Source organism: Neoarius graeffei, chromosome 2, assembly GCF_027579695.1.
Source record: "Neoarius graeffei isolate fNeoGra1 chromosome 2, fNeoGra1.pri, whole genome shotgun sequence".
Taxonomy (NCBI): Eukaryota; Metazoa; Chordata; class Actinopteri; order Siluriformes; family Ariidae; genus Neoarius; species Neoarius graeffei.
In genome coordinates this window covers 122,076,622-122,086,239 of record NC_083570.1, presented here as the reverse complement: position 1 = coordinate 122,086,239, position 9,618 = coordinate 122,076,622, and the positions used below count along the sequence as shown (strand labels likewise).

The window sequence follows — 9,618 nt, the reverse complement described above, 5'->3', positions numbered from 1 at the left end:
AGGCTCCAGCTTGCCTGCGACCCTGTAGAAGGATAAAGCGGCTTGAGATAATGAGATGAGATGAGATTCCTAGGGTGGATATCGCTTCTATCTATAGCTTGTATATAGTGTATATAGCTTGTAACATTTATTGCACAAGGTGGCCCACTTTAGATCGTTCCTTCTGGACTAGACGGGGCCGGAGTGAGCTACGCCCTCACTGATGGTCTCATTTCTATGTGCTGCTCTACAGGGACACAGCAACAAATTACAGTCCTGTAGTGGAGAAATGAGTCATTCACAAATGAGTCTACTTCATCAGAATTTTCTTTTGCTTCATTGATGATGTAATGCTCCTGAAATAACTGTTCACAAAACACAAATGTGTTTAAGTAGGAGACAGAGTAAGATTTGAAGAAGTAATATATGATGAGGAAGTTAATAAATACTGTAAATACTGTGTTTGAGGAAAAAATAGCAATGAGCCATTTGAGAACTGAAAGAGTCGAGTCTCTGGGCCAAAAGATCCCACTCACTGAAGTGTGTTGGATTTCTCATTAAGAAATCACTGCAGTAATGAACTAAACTCACAGTTACAGATGTCAGAAACTAAACCCTCTCTTCCTGTCTCAGTTTACACACTGGAGCCATCCCTGAACCAGTCCATACTAATTAAATTCCAGTAAACAGAGATAAAGATTGTTGAACACAGCACAGTTCAGCGAGTGTTAATATTAACAGGTTAAACCTAATCCTGCTGAAACAGTCAGATATGATGAGAGACGTAACATGAACTACAACTAAAAACAGTCAAATAATAACAACCATGTTCATATTTAACGTCATTCTTATGTTTTAAACATTCGGGTAAAGTTCTGCATAATGTGTCCATACATCACACAGAAGCTCATAACCACGGACTGCATATGTGTGAGACTCACCTGAGGTCATGTGGTACCAGACATGCCCACCTTTCATCCAAATTACAGCACAGCTCATCTCCCCACATGAAGATGGAAAGGCACCATGTTAGCAGTAATCATAGCACACTTGATTTAAACATGTGACCTGTGTAATTTTATTGATTCTCTCTTCCATTACGTTCTCGTTCCTCAGTCAGGCCATGAGAATGATTTTCTTTTCCATCACACAGAACTTCATAAGAGTTTACCACAGAAGTAGAAGTTCTTATTTAGTGTTTATCTGTTTGTTCAGTCAAACCCCACACACCCATCAGAGGGCACTAGCAGAGAGGAGACATGGTACAGTTTGTTTGTCTCTGTGGCTTTTTGGGTTGCGCATGTGCATTCTGTGCTATGCACTTCCTGGTTCCTGAGTTGTTTGTGACGAGTCTTTTTTTTCCACGAGTGTTGGCGTTAAGTACTAATCTTTTAATTTTTTTTTTGACAAATAATTTTCCAGTATCCTCTTCATTTTTATTGTACTGTCGCTTTCCTTTTTCCATTTTTTTCTCTCTCTTTTTTAGGAAGAACACCGAGACCAGAAGCTTTTTCTTTTTTTTCTCCTCCTGCGTAAAGACCACAAGCAGAGGCCATCTACATCGGATCTGCTTTAATATCAACAGATCTTCGATTAAGGTACATGAATCTTTTCATCATGGCACACCTTCAGCCTGTTCAGTGTGCTGAGTGCAGGATGTTTAGTCATTCTTCCTCCGTCACTAGTGATAGCTTTATTTGTGATAAGTGCAGATTAGTTAGCTCTCTGACGGAGAAGATTATAGTGCTAGAAGCGCGTGTCCAGGCTTTAGAGAAGGTCAGTGAGCATGAGAACAGTGTAGTTTCTGTAGGGGGAAAGTCTGGATGCCCTAGGTGGAGTTAGTAATCCCCCAACTCCGGCATTAGAGCCCTTACAGTGCGGCGAATGTGTGATGACTTGGCAGCATAAGCATAAAGCCAAAGCTACCGCTGAGGTTCGCCCACAGGAGCACCACTCCTCTCCGCGTCACATGTCGAACAGGTTTGCGCTCCTTAGTGATGCACCCACTGAGAAACCTGAAAGAGCTCTGGTTATAGGGGACTCTATCATACGGCATGTGAAATTAGCTCAGCCTTTAGGGGCACCAGCAGCTTTAGTCAGGTGTATACCGGGAGCCAGGGTGCCGGACATAGCAGGTAATCTTAGGGTCCTAGGCAACCACAGGTTCTCAAAGATAGTTATCCATGCAGGAGCTAATGATACAGGTATATGCCTTCGTCAGTCTGAGGTTACTAGGAGTAACTTTGTAGAGGTGTTTAAATTAGCGAAGGCGATGTAGTTCCCTTCACGTGGAATGCTTTTTGCCTTTTAAGAATTAATCATTTCAAATGTTGCATCATCCAAGGGGCAGTGGTGGTTCTAGGATTTTTCTGAAACAGGGGCCACTATGGGGCCATATGTAACCTTCAGGGGCCAACAGTGTCGCTACCATCTTTATCCAGTGATAACGCTGCTTAGGTTATAAGGCTACCAACCTGATTTGTACATTTTGTTTAGTGGATTGCATACTGTTATACATCATACCTATATTGCTTATTTTTAAAACTTACTCTTCTACAGTATACCGCTTCTTGGCATCTGTGGGCTCTTCCAAACGGCATCTCACTGTACTTGTATACTGACAATAAAGAACATCTACTTCTACGCTACTATCCAAGCACACAAATGAATAATTCAGTACCCTTTTCAAACTTAAATAAAACATTATGAATCAGTAACGTTTGTAATAATTCTTTTTTTATTCATTCTGTGTGCATAAAGGGCAGATAAAACATAATCAACAACATATAGGATAGGAGCACATAGGATAACAGAGGAGCAACAGCTTTCAACTGTAGGTGCAACAACATCTCATTCTCTCTCTCTCATTCTCTTTCTCTCACACACACACACACACACACACACACACACACACACACACACTCTCTCTCTCTCTCTCTCTCTCTCTCTCTCTCTCTCTCTCACACACACACACTTCAGAAAAGAAGAATTCTCCGATTGCCATGCTTTGAGCTAAAACGCCTGACAAATTCATCCAAATCCTTTCATCATTTGAACCTGCACCATCCGATAGAGCTAATACAGAAATATGTCACAAAATAAATAACCCGTATTTCTATTCAAAATGCCATCTGACAACTACCAATTTAGTTATTTTAATAAATAAAATGCAATTAAGTACATTACACCCATACAACATGGCATCATTACCTAGAGGGTTACTATTACAGCTAAAGTTGAACTACATACAAGTCTAGAACTAAAGTAGACCCTTAAACTGTGCATTTCTCTTCTATGCAATCTCAATTAATACCATTTCCAGAAATACCGGTACAATACATTGTATTATTTGTAGTCATCTGGTTTTGCCTACTACATCATGTTTTCTTTGACCTGGTGAAGAGGGGCTTGGGCTAGCAGACTGCTACTGCAGTTGTTGACCACCCTGTGGTGCTGGTGCCTGCGTACTTGTGCTGCCCTCGTTTAAACCCTCACTTTCAGTTTTTCTTTTGATAAGAAACTGCTGAATTCCCTGCGTCTTTCTTTTCATGCTCTCTCTGTCTCTATATCTGCCAAACACGATAGTTAAGATTAACACAAAATCTTGAGCTTTGAATAAACAGGTCAAAGCTATTGCTATCTTACCAAACAAATTACAACTTAACATTGCTAACAAGCGCACTGCCACCAACAGTTTGGGGGTGGAACTGCACCAGTATTGAATTCTCCGGTTGTTCTTCTCGCCAGTTGATTGACAGAACAGGGACACTTCAGGGGCCAATCAAATTAGAGGTGGGGCCACGGCCCCTGTGGCCCCGCACCTAGAACCGCCCCTGCCAAGGGGTGTCGGTCGTACTAACGCACACCTTTTTAAGTGGCATAAGAAGGTTGAGACCTGTATATATAACTTCAGAAAACATATCTAGCAAATCTTCACAGCTTCCATGAGGGGTAAGCAGGCTGGGCCAATCAATGCCATTGAGATATCTTCCCAGTTCAGCTTTATGACTTTCTTGTTTATCTCGCTTGAGAACAAATTTGGTTGTGCTCCTGTTTTCCCGATTCTTTGCCTGTGCTGTAATGGTATCATGGTCTGAAAGATCTTAGGGTCGTCATTGAACTCAAGTAAATTAGTCAGCATCAGATCGAGGATTGCATCTTTTCTAGTTGGCTTCTTCACAGTTTGTTTAAGACGAAACTGCTTCTTCAGTGATTTGACATCTAGGTGGTTAAAATTGCTTGCAATGATGAATGCACAGTTTGGATAGCGTGACTCAGCAAGTGAGAGGGACTTGAGCAAATAATCACACATGGAAACGATCTCAGACCAGTGAGGGTGGTATAGTACCGCAATGACAAGGGAGGAGAAACCTCTTGGGAGTTGGTTTGGTCGCAAATGCACCCACAAGATTTCATGATCATCACAGCATGATAGTTCTTTGGACAATTTGTATTTTAAATATTCTTTGATGTAAAGGCAAACCACACCATGATTATTTGTTATATGATCTCGCCGTGCAATTGAATATCCGGGTATATCAACAACAGTGTCCACAATAGCTGGTTTCAGCCAAGTTTCGGTGATAAAAGCAATGTCAACTTGATTGCACAGGATACATTCTTGCACTTCGGTGATCTTTGGCACTAAAGACATCACATTTGAAGTCACTATCTTTGGGACATGAAAAACTGACTTCTTGATTACCTGGTCAGTACGATTTGATTTTAAAGTTCCCGCCACAGTTGAGCAATCTCTGTCAGAAGCAAGTCTGGTAAAGGTATTAGGTTGAATATTTAATGTGGCTAGCAAGGAATAATGCAAATTTTGATCTTTCTGAGTTTTGGTATCCATCGTTGTAAAATCAGTTTTCAGAAGATGATGAATGATTAACTTGTAAAATCGATCTACCAAAAGATTTTGACTTTTGTTGACCTGCTCTGCAGCCCCGACGAGTTGTTTTTTTTCCTAGAAATTCTGAGGTCGACCAAGTTTCGCCACAGACTCGGAGACAATGGTTTGTTGGAAATTGACGAAGAAAATTGCACTGAGAAAGGAGCGAGTGTAAAACTTAGCCATTTTTTCAGATTAACAGGAGATTTGATTGAAAAATAAAATGATAAAAGTCATGAAAAGTCAGAGCAGATTAGGAACAGTGTCACTCTTCATTATTAACTCAAATTTTGCTCCTGAAAATACTGAGCTGATACACCAGCTGGTGTACAAGCCTCTTGTGCACAGGCAACCAGCTGTGTCCTGTACCGTGCTGAGATTGTCTGACAAGGTGGATGAAACTCTGAAGGATTGTTTCAATACAACGGTGTGGGATTTATTCAAAGATTCACATGGGGAGGACATCGACAGCCTTACAGACTGCATTACAGACTATATTAACTTTTGTGTGGAGAACAGTACAAACTAGAACTGTACGCAGGGTTTCTGCAGGCTTGAACAAGTTCAATTTAAGACTTTTTAAGACCTTTTTAAGACCATAACAGGTTAAATTTAAGACTTATGCCGCACAAAAAAAAATAAAGAAAATTGGGAGAGCCTGAATTACTTTCGAAATAACAAAATTTATCATCATTCACCAATGAACCCATTACATCCCTAGGGTGCGCTCTTTCATTAATGAGGAACTAAGTTGCAGTGGAGCCAAAGACATCCTGCAAATCACTTGAGGATGAGGCATTTGATTCCGTACGGTTTGCGTGTTGTAACGTTACAGTTTGCACGGAGTTAGCTGATACACCGTCTCGAGATGTGCTTGGACCTGACAACGGTGAACAAAATTGAGTGATGGCATGCGAATGTTGCAGACTTTTATGGGCAGCCTGGTGCTTCTCCGCTTTCACGTGTGATTCCAGTGCCTTTACACCCAGGGTGCTGAGTTTGAGTGTTCTTTTGCACAATGTGCAGTACGCCTCAAATGGATTGTTTGGTACACGTTTTAACCAGTCTACGAAATCATTGCGTTCAAGCCAGCAGTCGTTAAACTTGCATTTGCCCATTTTGCTACAAACCGTGACAATAGGGCTGTGTGATATGGGAAAAAATGAATATCCTGATACATTTTCTCCATTTCACGATATATCTCATCTCATCTCATTATCTCTAGCCGCTTTATCCTTCTACAGGGTCGCAGGCAAGCTGGAGCCTATCCCAGCTGACTACGGGCGAAAGGCGGGGTACACCCTGGACAAGTCGCCAGGTCATCACAGGGCTGACACATAGACACAGACAACCATTCACACCTACGGTCAATTTAGAGTCACCAGTTAACTTAACCTGCATGTCTTTGGACTGTGGGGGAAACCAGAGCACCCGGAGGAAACCCACACGGACACGGGGAGAACATGCAAACTCCACACAGAAAGGCCCTCGCCGGCCCCGGGGCTCGAACCCAGGACCTTCTTGCTGTGAGGCGACAGCGCTAACCACTACACCACCGTGCTGCCTATATACGATATATATCTCAATATATTTAAATCTCCTCTAAAGGACCCCATGAAATCTAACTTTTACTCTTTACTGTTTTCACTACAATCCCTGCAGATTAAATAACATTCTTGGTTAACTTTACAGGTGGTTTTCAACAACACATTTTAAATTTTCATGTTGGTGATTAATCACAATTGAATTGAAATAAGACTATTTTTATTCAACAAAAATGTGGCACAAACTGCAAAAACAATCTTGAAAATTGCAACAACGGGGCAACACAATACAGAGCTGCTCAGAGCTCAAATCAATAAAGTGCAAGCTCAACACTGAGAAAGACATTTAGCCTCAATAAGAAAAGTGCTCATTCATTAAATTATTTAAAAAAATAGATCTCCAAGCTATTAACCTGACTACTGAGAACCACTGGAGCATTCACAATAGAGAGAGAGATTGAGGGAGAGAAGAGAGAGATCTGCAAAACATCATTTTTCTCTTTGCACACTTTTGAACTGAATGTTTTCTGGCTCTGCCTCTCAGATATGTATAATTCCAGTATTGCCTTCTCTGTAAAATGTCTGCGACCAGGCAACTCATCGAGTGTGTTTAGTAATTTTTGGAAGCCTGGTTTTTCCACTATACTAACTGGGATCATGTCTTCGGCAATGAAGTTAGTGATTGCATCCGTTATAGCTCTCCATCTCTGACTCGTTTTCTCATATGGGGTGGCTTTGGAGAACGAGGCCGCTATGGTCATTTGTTTAGCTCGTGGGGGTTTTTAGCTCGTGGGCAAGTAGTTCAGAGTTTAAGAGACTCTTCATACTGTACCGGGTGCGTTTCAGGTGATGGAACATATTTGTCGTGCTGCTGCCTTTCGTGATGACAGGTTTTTTTGCACACTTTACAAACTGGCATTTGCTGTTCCACGTCCTCCTCGCGATATCCAAAAAATGCCAGATGACTGACCCCTTACTAGTTCTTTTAGGAACCAATTCGTCTGCTTCCATTTTTAATTTGTCGCTGAAATTGACAGAGCTTACACGGTAGCCTATGCAACACCAGCAATTGCACGAACTGAGTCAGCACTGTAAACCAGAACCAGGAAATCTTCCCGCCAGCAGTGTTGCCAGATACTGCTGACGTTTTCCAGCCCAAAATATGTTCAAAACCCGCCAAAACGCACTTAAAACCGCTCAATCTGGCAACACAACCGAAACTAGAAAATCTTCCCGGAAGTTCCTTTCAGCACCTAGATGCCAACCAATCCCGGGTGACATCTAGGTGCTGAAAGGAACTTCCGGGAAGATTTTCTACGTGCAGAATAATTCTGCACGTAACCTAGGTCTTAAATTACCCAAATGAGATTTTAGACCAACAGTGCAAAATATCTCTGTATTTTAGACTTTTTTAGGCCTAAAATTGAAAATGTGTAATTTTAGACTTTTTTAGACTCCGTGGACACCCTGTGTACAGTGTTTCTTCAACAACAAACCGTGGATTAAACTGGACATAAAGACTCTTCTCAAGGAGAAGAGGAGGGTTTTCAGGCCTGAAGACAAGCAGGAGCTGAAGGCTGTGCAGAGGAAGCTGAGGAGAAGGATTAGAGAGGGAAAGAGGAGCTACAGGAGGAAAATGGAGGAGCAGCTGCAGCAGAACACCACCAAAGGAGTTTGGAGAGGACTAAAGACCATCTCTGGCTACCAGTCTTCAAACTCCCAGGCTGAGGAAGACCAGCAGTGGGCAAATGACCTGAATCACTTCTTCAATAGATTTGATCAGGCGTCTGCACCTCCCCCGGCCCAGACACCTCGGCTGCAGCCCTCGTCGTTCACACCTCAAGGACTCTGCCCCTCCCCTACCTTCTCCCTCCTCCCAATGCCTAGCAGCTCACAGCCACCACACACACACCAACTCCCACCCCCACTCACCACTCATGGATTCATACATCACCCCACATTAAAACCACCACGAACACACAGCCCACCTGCTCCAACCTGTCCCTCACAACATTCCAGGTGAGGAACCAGCTGAGGAAGATGAAGGCAAGGAAGGCTGTGGGTCTGGATGGAATCAGCTCCAGGCTCCTCAGGTCCTGTGCAGACAAGCTGTGCAGGATAGTTGGACATCTGCTCAACCTGAGCTTGAAGCTGGGGAGAGTACCACCGCTATGAAAGACATCCTGCATGGTACCTGTGCCCAAGACTCCACACCCCAAGGACCTCAACAGCTACAGGCCAGTGGCACTACCATCACACCTGATGAAGATCCTGGAGCGGTTGGTCCTGGTTCATCTGTGCCCCGTGGTGTGCCCGTCCATGGACCCGCTGTAGTTCACCTACCAGCCAGGCATCAGGGTGAACGACGCCATCATCTTCCTCCTTCACCAAGCTCTGTCTCACCTGGAGAAGCCTGGAAGTTCTGCAAGAATAACATATTTAATAAAAAAATATATATTTTTTATTTCTCCAGTGCTTTCAATACCATCCAGCCTGCACTTTTGGAGGACAAGCTGGAGCACGCAGGAGTAGACCACCACCTCACATTGTGGACTACCTCACTGACCGTCCACAGTATGTGAGGACATGGGACTGTGTCAGACATGGTTGTCTGCAGCACAGGGGCCCTGCAGGGAACAGTTCTGGCCCCGTTCCTGTTCACCCTCTACACTGCAGACTTCTCCTATAATTCACCCACCTGTCACCTGCAGAAGTTCTCTGACAACTCTGCTAATATTGGTCTTGTCACAGATGGGGCAACAAGGAGTACAGAGGACTGTTGCAGGACTTTGTGGACAGGTGCTAGCGAAACCACCTCCAGATCAACACAGGGAAAACTAAGGAGCTGGTGGTGGATTTTTGCAGGTGCTCTCATTCCCCCCAAACACCAGTCAGCATCCGTTAGTACCTACGTAGCACCCTCTTTGACAAGTATAACAGCTTGTAAACACTTTTTGTAGCCAGCCAAGTGTCTTTCAGTTCTTGTTTGAGGAATTTTCATCCATTCTTACTTGCAAAAGTCTTCCAGTTCTGAGAGAATCCTGGGCCATCTTGCATGCACTGCTCTTTTGAGGTCTATCCACAGATTTTCAATGTTCAGATTAGGGGACTATGAGGGCCATGATAAAACCTTCAGCTTGCCCCTCTTGAGGTAGTCTATTGTGGATTTTGAGGTGTGCTTAGGCTCATTATCCATTTGTAGAA

The 9,618-nt window shown here is 43.1% G+C and overlaps 1 long non-coding RNA gene across 1 annotated transcript; it reads left to right on the top strand.

Moving 5' to 3' along the window:
* Positions 1-1,312: 1,312 nt before the first annotated feature.
* Positions 1,313-9,314, top strand: LOC132882246 (uncharacterized). The gene is made up of 3 exons (XR_009654136.1): positions 1,313-1,359; positions 1,466-1,577; positions 2,539-9,314. It is a non-coding gene; the product is annotated as an uncharacterized LOC132882246 (long non-coding RNA).
* Positions 9,315-9,618: the final 304 nt, after the last annotated feature.